The sequence below is a fragment of the Electrophorus electricus genome, chromosome 13, assembly GCF_041902795.1.
Source record: "Electrophorus electricus isolate QZ-2024a chromosome 13, ASM4190279v1, whole genome shotgun sequence".
Lineage (NCBI taxonomy): Eukaryota > Metazoa > Chordata > Actinopteri > Gymnotiformes > Gymnotidae > Electrophorus > Electrophorus electricus.
Window position 1 is genome coordinate 21955415 of NC_137509.1, and position 23299 is coordinate 21978713.

The window sequence follows — 23299 nt, forward strand, 5'->3', positions numbered from 1 at the left end:
ATTAACTCAAACTATCTGTTAGCACCTGGGAATAGCAGATGCTGTACTTTTTTTTGCATCACTTTCATTTACTCTCCAACTCACATGCCTGAATGTGAAGTGCAGTGATTCATCAAAAAACTGTCTGTTAGTGCCTCCGTATACCAGATGTTGTAAGCTTTTATTGCATCATTTAATTTACATTCAAGATAACATTCTAGAATGTCAAGTGCAGGGATTAATAAAAAAAATTGTCAGATTGGTCTTTGATCATATTTGCTATGATTAGGCAATTTGAGTAAGTGTTTAAGGCTTACGGCCACACCAGCTTGAGAACGCCCAATCTCATCTGACCTTGGAAGCTAAGCAAGTTTGGGCCTGGATAGTACTGAGGTGGGACTCTACCTAGGAATACCAGGTGCTGTAAGCTTTTCTTGCATCACTTTAATTTACTTTCAAGCTGACATGCTCAAATGTGAAGTGCAGTGATTAATAAAAAAAACTGTCTGTTAGCACCTGGGAATAGCAGATGCTGTAAGTTTTTTTTGCATCACTTTCATTTACTCTCCAACTCACATGCCTGAATGTGAAGTGCAGTGATTCATCAAAAACTATCTGTTAGCACCTTGGACTACGAGATGCTGTAAGCTTCTCTTGAATCACTTTAATTTACTGTCAAGATGACATGCTAGGATGTGAAATGCAGTGATTAATTAAAAAAACTATCTGTTAGCACCTGGGAATAGCAGATGCTGTAAGTTTTTGTTGCATCACTTTACTTTAATCTGCAACTGACAAGCTTGTATGTGAAGTGTACAGATTAAATAGAAATATTTTAGTACCAGGGAATAGCAGGTGCTGTAAGATTGTATTGCATCCCTTTAATTTATGTTCAAGCTATCATGTTCAAATTTGAAGTGCAGTGAATAATTAACTCAAACTATCTGTTAGCACCTGGGAATAGCAGATGCTGTACGTTTTTTTTGCATCACTTTCATTTACTCTCCAACTCACATGCCTGAATGTGAAGTGCAGTGATTCATCAAAAAACTGTCTGTTAGTGCCTCCGTATACCAGATGTTGTAAGCTTTTATTGCATCATTTAATTTACATTCAAGATAACATTCTAGAATGTCAAGTGCAGGGATTAATAAAAAAAATTGTCAGATTGGTCTTTGATCATATTTGCTATGATTAGGAAATTTGAGTAAGTGTTTAAGGCTTATGGCCACACCAGCTTGAGAACGCTCAATCTCATCTGACCTTGGAAGCTAAGCAAGTTTGGGCCTGGATAGTACTGAGGTGGGACCCTACCTAGGAATACCAGGTGCTGTAAGCTTTTCTTGCATCACTTTAATTTACTTTCAAGCTGACATGCTCAAATGTGAAGTGCAGTGATTAATAAAAAAAACTATCTGTTAGCACCTGGGAATAGCCGATGCTGTAAGTTTTTTTTGCATCACTTTCATTTACTCTCCAACTCACATGCCTGAATGTGAAGTGCAGTGATTCATCAAAAACTATCTGTTAGCACCTTGGACTACGAGATGCTGTAAGCTTCTCTTGAATCACTTTAATTTACTGTCAAGATGACATGCTAGGATGTGAAATGCAGTGATTAATTAAAAAAACTATCTGTTAGCACCTGGGAATAGCAGATGCTGTAAGTTTTTGTTGCATCACTTTACTTTAATCTGCAACTGACAAGCTTGTATGTGAAGTGTACAGATTAAATAGAAATATTTTAGTACCAGGGAATAGCAGGTGCTGTAAGATTGTATTGCATCCCTTTAATTTATGTTCAAGCTATCATGTTCAAATTTGAAGTGCAGTGAATAATTAACTCAAACTATCTGTTAGCACCTGGGAATAGCAGATGCTGTACTTTTTTTTGCATCACTTTCATTTACTCTCCAACTCACATGCCTGAATGTGAAGTGCAGTGATTCATCAAAAAACTGTCTGTTAGTGCCTCCGTATACCAGATGTTGTAAGCTTTTATTGCATCATTTAATTTACATTCAAGATAACATTCTAGAATGTCAAGTGCAGGGATTAATAAAAAAAATTGTCAGATTGGTCTTTGATCATATTTGCTATGATTAGGCAATTTGAGTAAGTGTTTAAGGCTTACGGCCACACCAGCTTGAGAACGCCCACTCTCATCTGACCTTGGAAGCTAAGCAAGTTTGGGCCTGGATAGTACTGAGGTGGGACTCTACCTAGGAATACCAGGTGCTGTAAGCTTTTCTTGCATCACTTTAATTTACTTTCAAGCTGACATGCTCAAATGTGAAGTGCAGTGATTAATAAAAAAAACTGTCTGTTAGCACCTGGGAATAGCAGATGCTGTAAGTTTTTTTTGCATCACTTTCATTTACTCTCCAACTCACATGCCTGAATGTGAAGTGCAGTGATTCATCAAAAACTATCTGTTAGCACCTTGGACTACGAGATGCTGTAAGCTTCTCTTGAATCACTTTAATTTACTGTCAAGATGACATGCTAGGATGTGAAATGCAGTGATTAATTAAAAAAACTATCTGTTAGCACCTGGGAATAGCAGATGCTGTAAGTTTTTGTTGCATCACTTTACTTTAATCTGCAACTGACAAGCTTGTATGTGAAGTGTACAGATTAAATAGAAATATTTTAGTACCAGGGAATAGCAGGTGCTGTAAGATTGTATTGCATCCCTTTAATTTATGTTCAAGCTATCATGTTCAAATTTGAAGTGCAGTGAATAATTAACTCAAACTATCTGTTAGCACCTGGGAATAGCAGATGCTGTACGTTTTTTTTGCATCACTTTCATTTACTCTCCAACTCACATGCCTGAATGTGAAGTGCAGTGATTCATCAAAAAACTGTCTGTTAGTGCCTCCGTATACCAGATGTTGTAAGCTTTTATTGCATCATTTAATTTACATTCAAGATAACATTCTAGAATGTCAAGTGCAGGGATTAATAAAAAAAATTGTCAGATTGGTCTTTGATCATATTTGCTATGATTAGGAAATTTGAGTAAGTGTTTAAGGCTTATGGCCACACCAGCTTGAGAACGCTCAATCTCATCTGACCTTGGAAGCTAAGCAAGTTTGGGCCTGGATAGTACTGAGGTGGGACCCTACCTAGGAATACCAGGTGCTGTAAGCTTTTCTTGCATCACTTTAATTTACTTTCAAGCTGACATGCTCAAATGTGAAGTGCAGTGATTAATAAAAAAAACTATCTGTTAGCACCTGGGAATAGCCGATGCTGTAAGTTTTTTTTGCATCACTTTCATTTACTCTCCAACTCACATGCCTGAATGTGAAGTGCAGTGATTCATCAAAAACTATCTGTTAGCACCTTGGACTACGAGATGCTGTAAGCTTCTCTTGAATCACTTTAATTTACTGTCAAGATGACATGCTAGGATGTGAAATGCAGTGATTAATTAAAAAAACTATCTGTTAGCACCTGGGAATAGCAGATGCTGTAAGTTTTTGTTGCATCACTTTACTTTAATCTGCAACTGACAAGCTTGTATGTGAAGTGTACAGATTAAATAGAAATATTTTAGTACCAGGGAATAGCAGGTGCTGTAAGATTGTATTGCATCCCTTTAATTTATGTTCAAGCTATCATGTTCAAATTTGAAGTGCAGTGAATAATTAACTCAAACTATCTGTTAGCACCTGGGAATAGCAGATGCTGTACGTTTTTTTTGCATCACTTTCATTCACTCTCCAACTCACATGCCTGAATGTGAAGTGCAGTGATTCATCAAAAAACTGTCTGTTAGTGCCTCCGTATACCAGATGTTGTAAGCTTTTATTGTATCATTTAATTTACATTCAAGATAACATTCTAGAATGTCAAGTGCAGGGATTAATAAAAAAAATTGTCAGATTGGTCTTTGATCATATTTGCTATGATTAGGAAATTTGAGTAAGTGTTTAAGGCTTACGGCCACACCAACTTGAGAACGCCCAATCGCATCTGACCTTGGAAGCTAAGCAAGTTTGGGCCTGGATAGTACTGAGGTGGGACCCTACCTAGGAATACCAGGTGCTGTAAGCTTTTATTGCATCACTTTAATTTACTTTCAAGCTGACATGCTCAAATGTGAAGTGCAGTGATTAATAAAAAAAACTATCTGTTAGCACCTGGGAATAGCCGATGCTGTAAGTTTTTTTTGCATCACTTTCATTTACTCTCCAACTCACATGCCTGAATGTGAAGTGCAGTGATTCATCAAAAACTATCTGTTAGCACCTTGGACTACGAGATGCTGTAAGCTTCTCTTGAATCACTTTAATTTACTGTCAAGATGACATGCTAGGATGTGAAATGCAGTGATTAATTAAAAAAACTATCTGTTAGCACCTGGGAATAGCAGATGCTGTAAGTTTTTGTTGCATCACTTTACTTTAATCTGCAACTGACAAGCTTGTATGTGAAGTGTACAGATTAAATAGAAATATTTTAGTACCAGGGAATAGCAGGTGCTGTAAGATTGTATTGCATCCCTTTAATTTATGCTCAAGCTATCATGTTCAAATTTGAAGTGCAGTGAATAATTAACTCAAACTATCTGTTAGCACCTGGGAATAGCAGATGCTGTACTTTTTTTTGCATCACTTTCATTTACTCTCCAACTCACATGCCTGAATGTGAAGTGCAGTGATTCATCAAAAAACTGTCTGTTAGTGCCTCCGTATACCAGATGTTGTAAGCTTTTATTGCATCATTTAATTTACATTCAAGATAACATTCTAGAATGTCAAGTGCAGGGATTAATAAAAAAAATTGTCAGATTGGTCTTTGATCATATTTGCTATGATTAGGCAATTTGAGTAAGTGTTTAAGGCTTACGGCCACACCAGCTTGAGAACGCCCAATCTCATCTGACCTTGGAAGCTAAGCAAGTTTGGGTCTGGATAGTACTGAGGTGGGACCCTACCTAGGAATACCAGGTGCTGTAAGCTTTTCTTGCATCACTTTAATTTACTTTCAAGCTGACATGCTCAAATGTGAAGTGCAGTGATTAATAAAAAAAACTATCTGTTAGCACCTGGGAATAGCAGATGCTGTAAGTTTTTTTGGCATCACTTTCATTTACTCTCCAAATCACATGCCTGAATGTGAAGTGCAGTGATTCATCAAAAACTATCTGTTAGCACCTTGGACTACGAGATGCTGTAAGCTTCTCTTGAATCACTTTAATTTACTGTAAAGATGACATGCTAGGATGTGAAATGCAGTGATTAATTAAAAAAACTATCTGTTAGCACCTGGGAATAGCAGATGCTGTAAGTTTTTGTTGCATCACTTTACTTTAATCTGCAACTGACAAGCTTGTATGTGAAGTGTACAGATTAAATAGAAATATTTTAGTACCAGGGAATAGCAGGTGCTGTAAGATTGTATTGCATCCCTTTAATTTATGTTCAAGCTATCATGTTCAAATTTGAAGTGCAGTGAATAATTAACTTAAACTATCTGTTAGCACCTGGGAATAGCAGATGCTGTACGTTTTTTTTTGCATCACTTTCATTTACTCTCCAACTCACATGCCTGAATGTGAAGTGCAGTGATTCATCAAAAAACTGTCTGTTAGTGCCTCCGTATACCAGATGTTGTAAGCTTTTATTGCCTCATTTAATTTACATTCAAGATACCATTCTAGAATGTCAAGTGCAGGGATTAATAAAAAAAATTGTCAGATTGGTCTTTGATCATATTTGCTATGATTAGGAAATTTGAGTAAGTGTTTAAAGCTTACGGCCACACCAGCTTGAGAATGCCCAATATCATCTGACCTTGGAAGCTAAGCAAGTTTGGGCCTGGATAGTACTGACGTGGGACCCTACCTAGGAATACCAGGTGCTGTAAGCTTTTATTGCATCACTTTAATTTACTTTCAAGCTGACATGCTCAAATGTGAAGTGCAGTGATTAATAAAAAAAACTATCTGTTAGCACCTGGGAATAGCAGATGCTGTAAGTTTTTTTTGCATCACTTTCATTTACTCTCCAACTCACATGCCTGAATGTGAAGTGCAGTGATTCATCAAAAACTATCTGTTAGCACCTTGGACTACGAGATGCTGTAAGCTTCTCTTGAATCACTTTAATTTACTGTCAAGATGACATGCTAGGATGTGAAATGCAGTGATTAATTAAAAAAACTATCTGTTAGCACCTGGGAATAGCAGATGCTGTAAGTTTTTGTTGCATCACTTTACTTTAATCTGCAACTGACAAGCTTGTATGTGAAGTGTACAGATTAAATAGAAATATTTTAGTACCAGGGAATAGCAGGTGCTGTAAGATTGTATTGCATCCCTTTAATTTATGTTCAAGCTATCATGTTCAAATTTGAAGTGCAGTGAATAATTAACTCAAACTATCTGTTAGCACCTGGGAATAGCAGATGCTGTACGTTTTTTTTGCATCACTTTCATTTACTCTCCAACTCACATGCCTGAATGTGAAGTGCAGTGATTCATCAAAAAACTGTCTGTTAGTGCCTCCGTATACCAGATGTTGTAAGCTTTTATTGCATCATTTAATTTACATTCAAGATAACATTCTAGAATGTCAAGTGCAGGGATTAATAAAAAAAATTGTCAGATTGGTCTTTGATCATATTTGCTATGATTAGGCAATTTGAGTAAGTGTTTAAGGCTTACGGCCACACCAGCTTGAGAACGCCCAATCTCATCTGACCTTGGAAGCTAAGCAAGTTTGGGCCTGGATAGTACTGAGGTGGGACCCTACCTAGGAATACCAGGTGCTGTAAGCTTTTCTTGCATCACTTTAATTTACTTTCAAGCTGACATGCTCAAATGTGAAGTGCAGTGATTAATAAAAAAAACTATCTGTTAGCACCTGGGAATAGCAGATGCTGTAAGTTTTTTTTGCATCACTTTCATTTACTCTCCAACTCACATGCCTGAATGTGAAGTGCAGTGATTCATCAAAAAACTATCTGTTAGCACCTTGGACTACGAGATGCTGTAAGGTTCTCTTGAATCACTTTAATTTTCTGTCAAGATGACATGCTAGGATGTGAAATGCAGTGATTAATTAAAAAAACTATCTGTTAGCACCTGGGAATAGCAGATGCTGTAAGTTTTTGTTGCATCACTTTACTTTAATCTGCAACTGACAAGCTTGTATGTGAAGTGTACAGATTAAATAGAAATATTTTAGTACCAGGGAATAGCAGGTGCTGTATGATTGTATTGCATCCCTTTAATTTATGTTCAAGCTATCATGTTCAAATGTGAAGTGCAGTGAATAATTAACTCAAACTATCTGTTAGCACCTGGGAATAGCCGATGCTGTAAGTTTTTTTTGCATCACTTTCATTTACTCTCCAACTCACATGCCTGAATGTGAAGTGCAGTGATTCATCAAAAACTATCTGTTAGCACCTTGGACTACGAGATGCTGTAAGCTTCTCTTGAATCACTTTAATTTACTGTCAAGATGACATGCTAGGATGTGAAATGCAGTGATTAATTAAAAAAACTATCTGTTAGCACCTGGGAATAGCAGATGCTGTAAGTTTTTGTTGCATCACTTTACTTTAATCTGCAACTGACAAGCTTGTATGTGAAGTGTACAGATTAAATAGAAATATTTTAGTACCAGGGAATAGCAGGTGCTGTAAGATTGTATTGCATCCCTTTAATTTATGTTCAAGCTATCATGTTCAAATTTGAAGTGCAGTGAATAATTAACTTAAACTATCTGTTAGCACCTGGGAATAGCAGATGCTGTAAGCTTCTCTCGCATCAATTTAATTTACTGTCAAGATGACATGCTAGGATGTGAAATGCAATGATTAATAAAAAAAACTATCTGTTAGCACCTGGGAATAGCAGATGCTGTAAGTTTTTTTTGCATCACTTTCATTTACTCTCCAACTCACATGCCTGAATGTGAAGTGCAGTGATTCATCAAAAAACTGTCTGTTAGTGCCTCCGTATACCAGATGTTGTAAGCTTTTATTGCATCAATTAATTTACATTCAAGATAACATTCTAGAATGTCAATTGCAGGGATTAATAAAAAAAATTGTCAGATTGGTCTTTGATCATATTTGCTATGATTAGGCAATTTGCGTAAGTGTTTAAGGCTTACGGCCATACCAGCTTGAGAATGCCCAATCTCATCTGACCTTGGAAGCTAAGCAAGTTTGGGCCTGGATAGTACTGAGGTGGGACCCTACCTATGTATACCAGGTGCTGTAAGCTTTTCTTGCATCACTTTAATTTACTTTCAAGCTGACATGCTCAAATGTGAAGTGCAATGATTAATAAAAAAAACTATCTGTTAGCACCTGGGAATAGCAGATGCTGTAAGTTTTTTTTGCATCACTTTCATTTACTCTCCAACTCACATGCCTGAATGTGAAGTGCAGTGATTCATCAAAAAACTGTCTGTTAGTGCCTCCGTATACCAGATGTTGTAAGCTTTTATTGCATCATTTAATTTACATTCAAGATACCATTCTAGAATGTCAAGTGCAGGGATTAATAAAAAAAATTGTCAGATTGGTCTTTGATCATATTTGCTATGATTAGGAAATTTGAGTAAGTGTTTAAATCTTACGGCCGCACCAGCTTGAGCACACCCAATCTCATCTGACCTTGGAAGCTAAGCAAGTTTGGGTCTGGATAGTACTGAGGTGGGACCCTACCTAGGAATACCAGGTGCTGTAAGCTTTTATTGCATCACTTTAATTTACTTTCAAGCTGACATGCTCAAATGTGAAGTGCAGTGATTAATAAAAAAAACTATCTGCTAGCACCTGGGAATAGCAGATGCTGTAAGTTTTTTTTGCATCACTTTCATTTACTCTCCAACTCACATGCCTGAATGTGAAGTGCAGTTATTCATCAAAAAAATATCTGTTAGCACCATGGACTACGAGATGCTGTAAGCTTCTCTTGCATCACTTTAATTTACTGTCAAGATGACATGCTAGGATGTGAAGTGCAGTGATTAATTAAAAAAACTATCTGTTAGCACCTGGGAATAGCAGATGCTGTAAGTTTTTTTTGCATCACTTTCATTTACTCTCCAACTCACATGCCTGAATGTGAAGTGCAGTGATTCATCAAAAAACTGTCTGTTAGTGCCTCCGTATACCAGATGTTGTAAGCTTTTATTGCATCATTTAATTTACATTCAAAATAACATTCTAGAATGTCAAGTGCAGGGATTAATAAAAAAAATTTTCAGATTGGTCTTTGATCATATTTGCTATGATTAGGCAATTTGAGTAAGCGTATAAAGCTTACGGCCACACCAGCTTGAGAACGCCCAATCTCATCTGACCTTGGAAGCTAAGCAAGTTTGGGCCTGGATAGTACTGAGGTGGGACCCTACCTAGGAATACCAGGTGCTGTAAGCTTTTCTTTCATCACTTTAATTTACTTTCAAGCTGACATGCTCAAATGTGAAGTGCAGTGATTAATAAAAAAAACTATCTGTTTTCACCTGGGAATAGCAGATGCTGTAAGTTTTTGTTGCATCACTTTACTTTAATCTGCAACTGACAAGCTTGTATGTGAAGTGTACAGATTAAATAGAAATATTTTAGTACCAGGGAAAAGCAGGTGCTGTAAGATTGTATTGCATCCCTTTAATTTATGTTCAAGCTATCATGTTCAAATTTGAAGTGCAGTGAATAATTAGTGCCTCAGTATACCAGCTCCGTATTGTAAGCTTTTATTGCATCATTTAATTACATTCAAGATAACATTCTAGAATGTCAAGTGCAGGGATTAATAAAAAAAATTGTCAGATTGGTCTTTGATCATATTTGCTATGATTAGGCAATTTGAGTAAGTGTTTAAGGCTTACGGCCACACCAGCTTGAGAACGCCCAATCTCATCTGACCTTGGAAGCTAAGCAAGTTTGGGCCTGAATAGTACTGAGGTGGGACCCTACCTAGGAATACCAGGTGCTGTAAGCTTTTCTTGCATCACTTTAATTTACTTTCAAGCTGACATGCTCAAATGTGAAGTGCAGTGATTAATAAAAAAAACTATCTGTTAGCACCTGGGAATAGCAGATGCTGTAAGTTTTTTTTGCATCACTTTCATTTACTCTCCAACTCACATGCCTGAATGTGAAGTGCAGTGATTCCTCAAAAATCTATCTGTTAGCTCCTTGGACTACGAGATGCTGTAAGCTTCTCTTGCATCACTTTAATTTACTTTCAAGATGACATGCTAGGATGTGAAGTGCAGTGATTAATTAAAAAAACTATCTGTTAGCACCTGGGAATAGCAGATGCTGTAAGTTTTTGTTGCATCACTTTACTTTAATCTGCAACTGACAAGCTTGTATGTGAAGTGTACAGATTAAATAGAAATATTTTAGTACCAGGGAATAGCAGGTGCTGTAAGATTGTTTGCATCCCTTTAATTTATGTTCAAGCTATCATGTTCAAATTTGAAGTGCAGTGAATAATTAGTGCCTCCGTATACCAGATGTTGTAAGCTTTTATTGCATCAATTAATTTACATTCAAGATAACATTCTAGAATGTCAATTGCAGGGATTAATAAAAAAAATTGTCAGATTGGTCTTTGATCATATTTGCTATGATTAGGCAATTTGCGTAAGTGTTTAAGGCTTACGGCCATACCAGCTTGAGAATGCCCAATCTCATCTGACCTTGGAAGCTAAGCAAGTTTGGGCCTGGATAGTACTGAGGTGGGACCCTACCTATGTATACCAGGTGCTGTAAGCTTTTCTTGCATCACTTTAATTTACTTTCAAGCTGACATGCTCAAATGTGAAGTGCAATGATTAATAAAAAAAACTATCTGTTAGCACCTGGGAATAGCAGATGCTGTAAGTTTTTTTTGCATCACTTTCATTTACTCTCCAACTCACATGCCTGAATGTGAAGTGCAGTGATTCATCAAAAACTATCTGTTAGCACCTTGGACTACGAGATGCTGTAAGCTTCTCTTGCATCACTTTAATTTACTGTCAAGATGACATGCTAGGATGTGAAATGCAGTGATTAATTAAAAAAACTATCTGTTAGCACCTGGGAATAGCAGATGCTGTAAGTTTTTGTTGCATCACTTTACTTTAATCTGCAACTGACAAGCTTGTATGTGAAGTGTACAGATTAAATAGAAATATTTTAGTACCAGGGAATAGCAGGTGCTGTAAGATTGTATTGCATCCCTTTAATTTATGTTCAAGCTATCATGTTCAAATTTGAAGTGCAGTGAATAATTAACTCAAACTATCTGTTAGCACCTGGGAATAGCAGATGCTGTACCTTTTTTTTGCATCACTTTCATTTACTCTCCAACTCACATGCCTGAATGTGAAGTGCAGTGATTCATCAAAAAACTGTCTGTTAGTGCCTCCGTATACCAGATGTTGTAAGCTTTTATTGCATCATTTAATTTACATTCAAGATACCATTCTAGAATGTCAAGTGCAGGGATTAATAAAAAAAATTGTCAGATTGGTCTTTGATCATATTTGCTATGATTAGGAAATTTGAGTAAGTGTTTAAATCTTACGGCCGCACCAGCTTGAGCACGCCCAATCTCATCTGACCTTGGAAGCTAAGCAAGTTTGGGTCTGGATAGTACTGAGGTGGGACCCTACCTAGGAATACCAGGTGCTGTAAGCTTTTATTGCATCACTTTAATTTACTTTCAAGCTGACATGCTCAAATGTGAAGTGCAGTGATTAATAAAAAAAACTATCTGCTAGCACCTGGGAATAGCAGATGCTGTAAGTTTTTTTTGCATCACTTTCATTTACTCTCCAACTCACATGCCTGAATGTGAAGTGCAGTTATTCATCAAAAAAATATCTGTTAGCACCATGGACTACGAGATGCTGTAAGCTTCTCTGGCATCACTTTAATTTACTGTCAAGATGACATGCTAGGATGTGAAGTGCAGTGATTAATTAAAAAAACTATCTGTTAGCACCTGGGAATAGCAGATGCTGTAAGTTTTTGTTGCATCACTTTAATTTAATCTGCAACTGACAAGCTTGTATGTGAAGTGTACAGATTAAATAGAAATATTTTAGTACCAGGGAATAGCAGGTGCTGTAAGATTGTATTGCATCCCTTTAATTTATTTTCAAGCTATCATGTTCAAATTTGAAGTGCAGTGAATAATTAACTCAAACTATCTGTTAGCACCTGGGAATAGCAGATGCTGTAAGTTTTTGTTGCATCACTTTACTTTAATCTGCAACTGACAAGCTTATATGTGAAGTGTACAGATTAAATAGAAACATTTTAGTACCAGGGAATAGCAGGTGCTGTAAGATTGTATTGCATCCCTTTAATTTATGTTCAAGCTATCATGTTCAAATTTGAAGTGCAGTGAATAATTAACTTAAACTATCTGTTAGCACCTGGGAATAGCAGATGCTGTAAGCTTCTCTCGCATCAATTTAATTTACTGTCAAGATGACATGCTAGGATGTGAAATGCAATGATTAATAAAAAAAACTATCTGTTAGCACCTGGGAATAGCAGATGCTGTAAGTTTTTTTTGCATCACTTTCATTTACTCTCCAACTCACATGCCTGAATGTGAAGTGCAGTGATTCATCAAAAAACTGTCTGTTAGTGCCTCCGTATACCAGATGTTGTAAGCTTTTATTGCATCATTTAATTTACATTCAAGATAACATTCTAGAATGTCAAGTGCAGGGATTAATAAAAAAAAATTGTCAGATTGGTCTTTGATCATATTTGCTATGATTAGGCAATTTGCGTAAGCGTATAAGGCTTACGGCCACACCATCTTGAGAACGCCCAATCTCATCTGACCTTGGAAGCTAAGCAAGTTTGGGCCTGGATAGTACTGAGGTGGGACCCTACCTAGGAATACCAGGTGCTGTAAGCTTTTCTTGCATCACTTTAATTTACTTTCAAGCTGACATGCTCAAATGTGAAGTGCAATGATTAATAAAAAAAACTATCTGTTAGCACCTGGGAATAGCAGATGCTGTAAGTTTTTTTTGCATCACTTTCATTTACTCTCCAACTCACATGCCTGAATGTGAAGTGCAGTAAATCATCAAAATACTGTCTGTTAGCACCTTGGACTACGAGATGCTGTAAGCTTCTCTTGCATCACTTTAATTTACTGTCAAGATGACATGCTAAGATGTGAAATGCAGTGATTAATTAAAAAAACTATCTGTTAGCACCTGGGAATAGCAGATGCTGTAAGTTTTTGTTGCATCACTTTACTTTAATCTGCAACTGACAAGCTTGTATGTGAAGTGTACAGATTAAATAGAAATATTTTAGTACCAGGGAATAGCAGGTGCTGTAAGATTGTATTGCATCCCTTTAATTTATGTTCAAGCTATCATGTTCAAATTTGAAGTGCAGTGAATAATTAACTCAAACTATCTGTTAGCACCTGGGAATAGCAGATGCTGTACGTTTTTTTTGCATCACTTTCATTTACTCTCCAACTCACATGCCTGAATGTGAAGTGCAGTGATTCATCAAAAAACTGTCTGTTAGTGCCTCCGTATACCAGATGTTGTAAGCTTTTATTGCATCATTTAATTTACATTCAAGATAACATTCTAGATTGTCAAGTGCAGGGATTAATAAAAAAAATTGTCAGATTGGTCTTTGATCATATTTGCTATGATTAGGCAATTTGAGTAAGTGTTTAAGGCTTACGGCCACACCAGCTTGAGAACGCCCAATCTCATCTGACCTTGGAAGCTAAGCAAGTTTGGGCCTGAATAGTACTGAGGTGGGACCCTACCTAGGAATACCAGGTGCTGTAAGCTTTTCTTGCATCACTTTAATTTACTTTCAAGCTGACATGCTCAAATGTGAAGTGCAGTGATTATTAAAAAAAAACTATCTGTTAGCACCTGGGAATAGCAGATGCTGTAAGTTTTTTTTGCATCACTTTCATTTACTCTCCAACTCACATGCCTGAATGTGAAGTGCAGTGATTCCTCAAAAATCTATCTGTTAGCACCTTGGACTACGAGATGCTGTAAGCTTCTCTTGCATCCCTTTAATTTACTTTCAAGATGACATGCTAGGATGTGAAGTGCAGTGATTAATTAAAAAAACTATCTGTTAGCACCTGGGAATAGCAGATGCTGTAAGTTTTTGTTGCATCACTTTACTTTAATCTGCAACTGACAAGCTTGTATGTGAAGTGTACAGATTAAATAGAAATATTTTAGTACCAGGGAATAGCAGGTGCTGTAAGATTGTTTGCATCCCTTTAATTTATTTTCAAGCTATCATGTTCAAATTTGAAGTGCAGTGAATAATTAACTCAAACTATCTGTTAGCACCTGGGAATAGCAGATGATGTAAGTTTTTTTTGCATCACTTTCATTTACTCTCCAACTCACATGCCTGAATGTGAAGTGCAGTGATTCATCAAAAAACTGTCTGTTAGTGCCTCCGTATACCAGATGTTGTAAGCTTTTATTGCATCATTTAATTTACATTCAAGATAACATTCTAGAATGTCAATTGCAGGGATTAATAAAAAAAATTGTCAGATTGGTCTTTGATCATATTTGCTATGATTAGGCAATTTGAGTAAGTGATTAAGGCTTACGGCCATACCAGCTTGAGAATGCCCAATCTCATCTGACCTTGGAAGCTAAGCAACTTTGGGCCTGGATAGTACTGAGGTGGGACCCTACCTATGTATACCAGGTGCTGTAAGCTTTTCTTGCATCACTTTAATTTACTTTCAAGCTGACATGCTCAAATGTGAAGTGCAATGATTAATAAAAAAAACTACCTGTTAGCACCTGGGAATAGCAGATGCTGTAAGTTTTTTTTGCATCACTTTCATTTACTCTCCAACTCACATGCCTGAATGTGAAGTGCAGTAAATCATCAAAAAACTGTCTGTTAGCACCTTGGACTACGAGATGCTGTAAGCTTCTCTTGCATCATTTTAATTTACTGTCAAGATGACATGCTCAAATGTGAAGTGCAGTGATTAATAAAAAAAACTATCTGTTAGCACCTGGGAATAGCCGACGCTGTAAGTTTTTTTTGCATCACTTTCATTTACTCTCCAACTCACATGCCTGAATGTGAAGTGTACAGATTAAATAGAAATATTTTAGTACCAGGGAATAGCAGGTGCTGTAAGATTGTTTGCATCCCTTTAATTTATTTTCAAGCTATCATGTTCAAATTTGAAGTGCAGTGAATAATTAGTGCCTCCGTATACCAGCTCCGTATTGTAAGCTTTTATTGCATCATTTAATTACATTCAAGATAACATTCTAGAATGTCAAGTGCAGGGATTAATAAAAAAAATTGTCAGATTGGTCTTTGATCATATTTGCTATGATTAGGCAATTTGAGTAAGTGTTTAAGGCTTACGGCCACACCAGCTTGAGAACGCCCAATGCCATCTGACCTTGGAAGCTAAGCAAGTTTGGGCCTGAATAGTACTGAGGTGGGACCCTACCTAGGAATACCAGGTGCTGTAAGCTTTTCTTGCATCACTTTAATTTACTTTCAAGCTGACATGCTCAAATGTGAAGTGCAGTGATTATTAAAAAAAAACTATCTGTTAGCACCTGGGAATAGCAGATGCTGTAAGTTTTTTTTGCATCACTTTCATTTACTCTCCAACTCACATGCCTGAATGTGAAGTGCAGTGATTCCTCAAAAATCTATCTGTTAGCACCTTGGACTACGAGATGCTGTAAGCTTCTCTTGCATCACTTTAATTTACTGTCAAGATGACATGCTAAGATGTGAAATGCAGTGATTAATTAAAAAAACTATCTGTTAGCACCTGGGAATAGCAGATGCTGTAAGTTTTTGTTGCATCACTTTACTTTAATCTGCAACTGACAAGCTTGTATGTGAAGTGTACAGATTAAATAGAAATATTTTAGTACCAGGGAATAGCAGGTGCTGTAAGATTGTATTGCATCCCTTTAATTTATGTTCAAGCTATCATGTTCAAATTTGAAGTGCAGTGAATAATTAACTCAAACTATCTGTTAGCACCTGGGAATAGCAGATGCTGTACGTTTTTTTTGCATCACTTTCATTTACTCTCCAACTCACATGCCTGAATGTGAAGTGCAGTGATTCATCAAAAAACTGTCTGTTAGTGCCTCCGTATACCAGATGTTGTAAGCTTTTATTGCATCATTTAATTTACATTCAAGATAACATTCTAGATTGTCAAGTGCAGGGATTAATAAAAAAAATTGTCAGATTGGTCTTTGATCATATTTGCTATGATTAGGCAATTTGAGTAAGTGTTTAAGGCTTACGGCCACACCAGCTTGAGAACGCCCAATCTCATCTGACCTTGGAAGCTAAGCAAGTTTGGGCCTGAATAGTACTGAGGTGGGACCCTACCTAGGAATACCAGGTGCTGTAAGCTTTTCTTGCATCACTTTAATTTACTTTCAAGCTGACATGCTCAAATGTGAAGTGCAGTGATTATTAAAAAAAAACTATCTGTTAGCACCTGGGAATAGCAGATGCTGTAAGTTTTTTTTGCATCACTTTCATTTACTCTCCAACTCACATGCCTGAATGTGAAGTGCAGTGATTCCTCAAAAATCTATCTGTTAGCACCTTGGACTACGAGATGCTGTAAGCTTCTCTTGCATCCCTTTAATTTACTTTCAAGATGACATGCTAGGATGTGAAGTGCAGTGATTAATTAAAAAAACTATCTGTTAGCACCTGGGAATAGCAGATGCTGTAAGTTTTTGTTGCATCACTTTACTTTAATCTGCAACTGACAAGCTTGTATGTGAAGTGTACAGATTAAATAGAAATATTTTAGTACCAGGGAATAGCAGGTGCTGTAAGATTGTTTGCATCCCTTTAATTTATTTTCAAGCTATCATGTTCAAATTTGAAGTGCAGTGAATAATTAACTCAAACTATCTGTTAGCACCTGGGAATAGCAGATGATGTAAGTTTTTTTTGCATCACTTTCATTTACTCTCCAACTCACATGCCTGAATGTGAAGTGCAGTGATTCATCAAAAAACTGTCTGTTAGTGCCTCCGTATACCAGATGTTGTAAGCTTTTATTGCATCATTTAATTTACATTCAAGATAACATTCTAGAATGTCAATTGCAGGGATTAATAAAAAAAATTGTCAGATTGGTCTTTGATCATATTTGCTATGATTAGGCAATTTGAGTAAGTGATTAAGGCTTACGGCCATACCAGCTTGAGAATGCCCAATCTCATCTGACCTTGGAAGCTAAGCAACTTTGGGCCTGGATAGTACTGAGGTGGGACCCTACCTATGTATACCAGGTGCTGTAAGCTTTTCTTGCATCACTTTAATTTACTTTCAAGCTGACATGCTCAAATGTGAAGTGCAATGATTAATAAAAAAAACTACCTGTTAGCACCTGGGAATAGCAGATGCTGTAAGTTTTTTTTGCATCACTTTCATTTACTCTCCAACTCACATGCCTGAATGTGAAGTGCAGTAAATCATCAAAAAACTGTCTGTTAGCACCTTGGACTACGAGATGCTGTAAGCTTCTCTTGCATCACTTTAATTTACTGTCAAGATGACATGCTCAAATGTGAAGTGCAGTGATTAATAAAAAAAACTATCTGTTAGCACCTGGGAATAGCCGACGCTGTAAGTTTTTTTTGCATCACTTTCATTTACTCTCCAACTCACATGCCTGAATGTGAAGTGTACAGATTAAATAGAAATATTTTAGTACCAGGGAATAGCAGGTGCTGTAAGATTGTTTGCATCCCTTTAATTTATGTTCAAGCTATCATGTTCAAATTTGAAGTGCAGTGAATAATTAGTGCCTCCGTATACCAGCTCCGTATTGTAAGCTTTTATTGCATCATTTAATTACATTCAAGATAACATTCTAGAATGTCAAGTGCAGGGATTAATAAAAAAAATTGTCAGATTGGTCTTTGATCATATTTGCTATGATTAGGCAATTTGAGTAAGCGTTTAAGGCTTACGGCCATACCAGCTTGAGAATGCCCAATCTCATCTGACCTTGGAAGCTAAGCAAGTTTGGGCCTGGATAGTACTGAGGTGGGACCCTACCTATGTATACCAGGTGCTGTAAGCTTTTCTTGCATCACTTTAATTTACTTTCAAGCTGACATGCTCAAATGTGAAGTGCAATGATTAATAAAAAAAACTATCTGTTAGCACCTGGGAATAGCAGATGCTGTAAGTTTTTTTTGCATCACTTTCATTTACTCTCCAACTCACATGCCTGAATGTGAAGTGCAGTAAATCATCAAAAAACTGTCTGTTAGCACCTTGGACTACGAGATGCTGTAAGCTTCTCTTGCATCACTTTAATTTACTTTTAAGATGACATGCTAGGATGTGAAGTGCAGTGATTAATTAAAAAAAACTATCTGTTAGCACCTGGGAATAGCAGATGCTGTAAGTTTTTGTTGCATCACTTTAATTTAATCTGCAACTGACATGCTTGTATGTGAAGTGTACAGATTAAATAGAAATCTTTTAGTAACAGGGAATAGCAGGTGCTGTAAGATTTTATTGCATCCCTTTAATTTATGTTCAAGCTATCATGTTCAAATTTGAAGTGCAGTGAATGATTAAATCAAACTATCTGCTAGCACCTAGGAATAGCAGATGCTGTAAGTTTTTATTGCATCACTTTAATTTACTCTCCAACTGACATGCTTGAATGTGAAGTGCAGTGATTAATAAAAAAACTGTCTGTTAGTGCCTCCGTATACCAGATGTTGTAAGCTTATATTGCATCATTTAATTTACTTTCAAGATAACATTCTACAATGTCAAGTGCAGGGATTAATAACAAAAATTGTCAGATTGGTCTTTGATCATATTTGCTATGATTAGGCAATTTGAGTAAGTGTTTAAGGCTTACGGCCACACCAGCTTGAGAACGACCAGTCTCGTCTGACCTTGGAAGCGAAACAAGTTTGGGCCTGGATAGTACTGAGGTGGGACCCTATCTAGGAATACCAGGTGCTGTAAGCTTTTCTTGCATCACTTTAATTTACTTTCAAGATGACATGCTAGGATGTGAAGTGCAGTGATTAATTTAAAAAAAACTATCTGTTAGCACCTGGGAATAGCAAATGCTGTAAGTTTTTGTTGCATCACTTTAATTTAATCTGCAACTGACATGCTTGTATGTGAAGTGTACAGATTAAATAGAAATCTTTTAGTACCAGGGAATAGCAGGAGCTGTAAGATTTTATTGCATCCCTTTAATTTATGTTCAAGCTATCATGTTCAAATTTGAAGTGCAGTGAATAATTAAATCAAACTATCTGCTAGCACCTGGGAATAGCAGATGCTGTAAGTTTTTATTGCATCACTTTAATTTACTCTCCAACTGACATGCTTGAATGTGAAGTGCAGTGATTAATAAAAAAACTGTCTGGTAGTGCCTCCGTATACCAGATGTTGTAAGCTTTTATTGCATCATTTAATTTACTTTCAAGATAACATTCTACAATGTCAAGTGCAGGGATTAATAAAAAAAATTGTCAGATTGGTCTTTGATCATATTTGCTATAGTTAGGCAATTTGAGTAAGTGTTTAAGGCTTATGGCCACACCAGCTTGAGAACCCCCAATCTCATCTGACCTTGGAAGCTGAACAACTTTGGGCCTGGATAGTACTGAGGTGGGACCCTACCTAGGAATACCAGGTGCTGTAAGCTTTTCTTGCATCACTTTAATTTATTTTCAAGCTGACATGCTCAAATGTGAAGTGCAGTGATTAATAAAAAAAACTATCTGTTAGCACATGGGAATAGCAGATGCTGTAAGTTTTTTTTGCATCACTTTCATTTACTCTCCAACTCACATGCCTGAATGTGAAGTGCAGTGATTCATCAAAAAACTATCTGTTAGCAGCTTGGACTACGAGATGCTGTATGCTTCTCTTGCATCACTTTAATTTACTTTTAAGATGACATGCTAGGATGTGAAGTGCAGTGATTAATTAAAAAAAACTATCTGTTAGCACCTGGGAATAGCAGATGCTGTAAGTTTTTGTTGCATCACTTTAATTTAATCTGCAACTGACATGCTTGTATGTGAAGTGTACAGATTAAATAGAAATCTTTTAGTAACAGGGAATAGCAGGTGCTGTAAGTTTTTATTGCATCACTTTAATTTACTCTCCAACTGACATGCTTGAATGTGAAGTGCAGTGATTAATAAAAAAACTGTCTGTTAGTGCCTCCGTATACCAGATGTTGTAAGCTTTTATTGCATCATTTAATTTACTTTCAAGATAACATTCTACAATGTCAAGTGCAGGGATTAATAACAAAAATTGTCAGATTGGTCTTTGATCATATTTGCTATGATTAGGCAATTTGAGTAAGTGTTTAAGGCTTACGGCCACACCAGCTTGAGAACGACCAGTCTCGTCTGACCTTGGAAGCGAAACAAGTTTGGGCCTGGATAGTACTGAGGTGGGACCCTATCTAGGAATACCAGGTGCTGTAAGCTTTTCTTGCATCACTTTAATTTATTTTCAAGCTGACATGCTCAAATGTGAAGTGCAGTGATTCATCAAAAAACTATCTGTTAGCAGCTTGGACTACGAGATGCTGTAAGCTTCTCTTGCATCACTTTAATTTACTTTTAAGATGACATGCTAGGATGTGAAGTGCAGTGATTAATTAAAAAAAACTGTCTGTTAGCACCTGGGAATAGCAGATGCTGTAAATTTTTGTTGCATCACTTTAATTTAATCTGCAACTGACATGCTTGTTTGTGAAGTGTACAGATTAAATAGAAATCTTTTAGTACCAGGGAATAGCAGGTGCTGTAAGATTTTATTGCATCCCTTTAATTTATGTTCAAGCTATCATGTTCAAATTTGAAGTGCAGTGAATAATTAAATCAAACTATCTGCTAGCACCTGGGAATAGCAGATGCTGTAAGTTTTTATTGCATCACTTTAATTTACTCTCCAACTGACATGCTTGAATGTGAAGTGCAGTGATTAATAAAAAAAACTGTCTGTTAGTGCCTCCGTATACCAGATGTTGTAAGATTTTATTGCATCATTTAATTTACATTCAAGATAACATTCTAGAATGTCAAGTGCAGGGATTAATAAAAAAAATTGTCAGATTGGTCTTTGATCATATTTGCTATGATTAGGCAATTTGAGGAAGCTTTTAAGGCTTACGGCCACACCAGCTTGAGAACGCCCAATCTCATCTGACCTTGGAAGCTAAGTAAGTTTGGGCCTGGATAGTACTGAGGTGGGACCCTACCTAGGAATACCAGGTGCTGTAAGCTTTTCTTGCATCACTTTAATTTATTTTCAAGCTGACATGCTCAAATGTGAAGTGCAGTGATTAATAAAAAAAACTATCTGTTAGCACATGGGAATAGCAGATGCTGTAAGTTTTTTTTTGCATCACTTTCATTTACTCTCCAACTCACATTCCTGAATGTGAAGTGCAGTGATTCATCAAAAAACTATCTGTTAGCAGCTTGGACTACGAGATGCTGTAAGCTTCTCTTGCATCACTTTAATTTACTTTTAAGATGACATGCTAGGATGTGAAGTGCAGTGATTAATTAAAAAAAACTATCTGTTAGCACCTGGGAATAGCAGATGCTGTAAGTTTTTGTTGCATCACTTTAATTTAATCTGCAACTGACATGCTTGTATGTGAAGTGTACAGATTAAATAGAAATCTTTTAGTAACAGGGAATAGCAGGTGCTGTAAGATTTTATTGCATCCCTTTAATTTATGTTCAAGCTATCATGTTCAAATTTGAAGTGCAGTGAATGATTAAATCAAACTATCTGCTAGCACCTAGGAATAGCAGATGCTGTAAGTTTTTATTGCATCACTTTAATTTACTCTCCAACTGACATGCTTGAATGTGAAGTGCAGTGATTAATAAAAAAACTGTCTGTTAGTGCCTCCGTATACCAGATGTTGTAAGCTTTTATTGCATCATTTAATTTACTTTCAAGATAACATTCTACAATGTCAAGTGCAGGGATTAATAACAAAAATTGTCAGATTGGTCTTTGATCATATTTGCTATGATTAGGCAATTTGAGTAAGTGTTTAAGGCTTATGGCCACACCAGCTTGAGAACGACCAGTCTCGTCTGACCTTGGAAGCGAAACAAGTTTGGGCCTGGATAGTACTGAGGTGGGACCCTATCTAGGAATACCAGGTGCTGTAAGCTTTTCTTGCATCACTTTAATTTATTTTCAAGCTGACATGCTCAAATGTGAAGTGCAGTGATTAATAAAAAAAACTATCTGTTAGCACATGGGAATAGCAGATGCTGTAAGTTTTTTTTGCATCACTTTCATTTACTCTCCAACTCACATGCCTGAATGTGAAGTGCAGTGATTCATCAAAAAACTATCTGTTAGCAGCTTGGACTACGAGATGCTGTATGCTTCTCTTGCATCACTTTAATTTACTTTTAAGATGACATGCTAGGATGTGAAGTGCAGTGATTAATTAAAAAAAACTATCTGTTAGCACCTGGGAATAGCAGATGCTGTAAGTTTTTGTTGCATCACTTTAATTTAATCTGCAACTGACATGCTTGTATGTGAAGTGTACAGATTAAATAGAAATCTTTTAGTAACAGGGAATAGCAGGTGCTGTAAGATTTTATTGCATCCCTTTAATTTATGTTCAAGCTATCATGTTCAAATTTGAAGTGCAGTGAATGATTAAATCAAACTATCTGCTAGCACCTAGGAATAGCAGATGCTGTAAGTTTTTATTGCATCACTTTAATTTACTCTCCAACTGACATGCTTGAATGTGAAGTGCAGTGATTAATAAAAAAACTGTCTGTTAGTGCCTCCGTATACCAGATGTTGTAAGCTTTTATTGCATCATTTAATTTACTTTCAAGATAACATTCTACAATGTCAAGTGCAGGGATTAATAACAAAAATTGTCAGATTGGTCTTTGATCATATTTGCTATGATTAGGCAATTTGAGTAAGTGTTTAAGGCTTACGGCCACACCATCTTGAGAACGCCCAATCTCATCTGACTTTGGAAGCTAAGCAAGTTTGGGCCTGAATAGTACTGAGGTGGGACCCTACCTAGGAATACCAGGTGCTGTAAGCTTTTCTTGCATCACTTTAATTTACTTTCAAGCTGACATGCTCAAATGTGAAGTGCAGTGATTAATAAAAAAAACTATCTGTTAGCACCTGGGAATAGCAGATGCTGTAAGTTTTTTTTGCATCACTTTCATTTACTCTCCAACTCACATGCCTGAATGTGAAGTGTACAGATTAA

General features: G+C 36.6%; 4 non-coding genes and 23 pseudogenes across 4 annotated transcripts; all 27 read left to right on the plus strand.

Moving 5' to 3' along the window:
• The first annotated feature begins 290 nt into the window (after positions 1–290).
• Positions 291–409, plus strand: LOC145646358 (5S ribosomal RNA). Its single transcript, XR_014116174.1, has one exon. It is a non-coding gene; the product is annotated as a 5S ribosomal RNA (ribosomal RNA).
• Positions 410–1199: 790 nt separating this feature from the next.
• LOC145648314 (5S ribosomal RNA) lies at positions 1200–1318 on the plus strand (annotated as a pseudogene).
• Positions 1319–2107: 789 nt separating this feature from the next.
• LOC145648977 (5S ribosomal RNA) lies at positions 2108–2226 on the plus strand (annotated as a pseudogene).
• Positions 2227–3016: 790 nt separating this feature from the next.
• Positions 3017–3135, plus strand: LOC145648315 (5S ribosomal RNA; annotated as a pseudogene).
• A 790-nt stretch (positions 3136–3925) lies between these two features.
• On the plus strand, positions 3926–4044 carry LOC145643980 (5S ribosomal RNA). Its single transcript, XR_014116100.1, has one exon. It is a non-coding gene; the product is annotated as a 5S ribosomal RNA (ribosomal RNA).
• A 789-nt stretch (positions 4045–4833) lies between these two features.
• Positions 4834–4952, plus strand: LOC145648109 (5S ribosomal RNA; annotated as a pseudogene).
• Positions 4953–5743: 791 nt separating this feature from the next.
• On the plus strand, positions 5744–5862 carry LOC145650906 (5S ribosomal RNA; annotated as a pseudogene).
• Positions 5863–6652: 790 nt separating this feature from the next.
• LOC145649827 (5S ribosomal RNA) lies at positions 6653–6771 on the plus strand. The gene has a single exon (XR_014116629.1). It is a non-coding gene; the product is annotated as a 5S ribosomal RNA (ribosomal RNA).
• Positions 6772–8111: 1340 nt separating this feature from the next.
• Positions 8112–8230, plus strand: LOC145649455 (5S ribosomal RNA; annotated as a pseudogene).
• A 352-nt stretch (positions 8231–8582) lies between these two features.
• Positions 8583–8701, plus strand: LOC145650104 (5S ribosomal RNA; annotated as a pseudogene).
• Positions 8702–9274: 573 nt separating this feature from the next.
• Positions 9275–9393, plus strand: LOC145649838 (5S ribosomal RNA). Its single transcript, XR_014116630.1, has one exon. It is a non-coding gene; the product is annotated as a 5S ribosomal RNA (ribosomal RNA).
• Positions 9394–9839: 446 nt separating this feature from the next.
• LOC145646884 (5S ribosomal RNA) lies at positions 9840–9958 on the plus strand (annotated as a pseudogene).
• Positions 9959–10621: 663 nt separating this feature from the next.
• LOC145649456 (5S ribosomal RNA) lies at positions 10622–10740 on the plus strand (annotated as a pseudogene).
• A 790-nt stretch (positions 10741–11530) lies between these two features.
• Positions 11531–11649, plus strand: LOC145650619 (5S ribosomal RNA; annotated as a pseudogene).
• A 1121-nt stretch (positions 11650–12770) lies between these two features.
• On the plus strand, positions 12771–12889 carry LOC145647151 (5S ribosomal RNA; annotated as a pseudogene).
• A 791-nt stretch (positions 12890–13680) lies between these two features.
• On the plus strand, positions 13681–13799 carry LOC145646885 (5S ribosomal RNA; annotated as a pseudogene).
• A 791-nt stretch (positions 13800–14590) lies between these two features.
• Positions 14591–14709, plus strand: LOC145650799 (5S ribosomal RNA; annotated as a pseudogene).
• A 666-nt stretch (positions 14710–15375) lies between these two features.
• On the plus strand, positions 15376–15494 carry LOC145649588 (5S ribosomal RNA; annotated as a pseudogene).
• Positions 15495–16286: 792 nt separating this feature from the next.
• On the plus strand, positions 16287–16405 carry LOC145646886 (5S ribosomal RNA; annotated as a pseudogene).
• Positions 16406–17196: 791 nt separating this feature from the next.
• On the plus strand, positions 17197–17315 carry LOC145650800 (5S ribosomal RNA; annotated as a pseudogene).
• A 666-nt stretch (positions 17316–17981) lies between these two features.
• On the plus strand, positions 17982–18100 carry LOC145649457 (5S ribosomal RNA; annotated as a pseudogene).
• A 792-nt stretch (positions 18101–18892) lies between these two features.
• Positions 18893–19011, plus strand: LOC145644036 (5S ribosomal RNA; annotated as a pseudogene).
• A 572-nt stretch (positions 19012–19583) lies between these two features.
• LOC145644231 (5S ribosomal RNA) lies at positions 19584–19702 on the plus strand (annotated as a pseudogene).
• Positions 19703–20382: 680 nt separating this feature from the next.
• LOC145644037 (5S ribosomal RNA) lies at positions 20383–20501 on the plus strand (annotated as a pseudogene).
• A 682-nt stretch (positions 20502–21183) lies between these two features.
• LOC145647723 (5S ribosomal RNA) lies at positions 21184–21302 on the plus strand (annotated as a pseudogene).
• A 793-nt stretch (positions 21303–22095) lies between these two features.
• LOC145644537 (5S ribosomal RNA) lies at positions 22096–22214 on the plus strand (annotated as a pseudogene).
• Positions 22215–23006: 792 nt separating this feature from the next.
• Positions 23007–23125, plus strand: LOC145649395 (5S ribosomal RNA; annotated as a pseudogene).
• Positions 23126–23299: the final 174 nt, after the last annotated feature.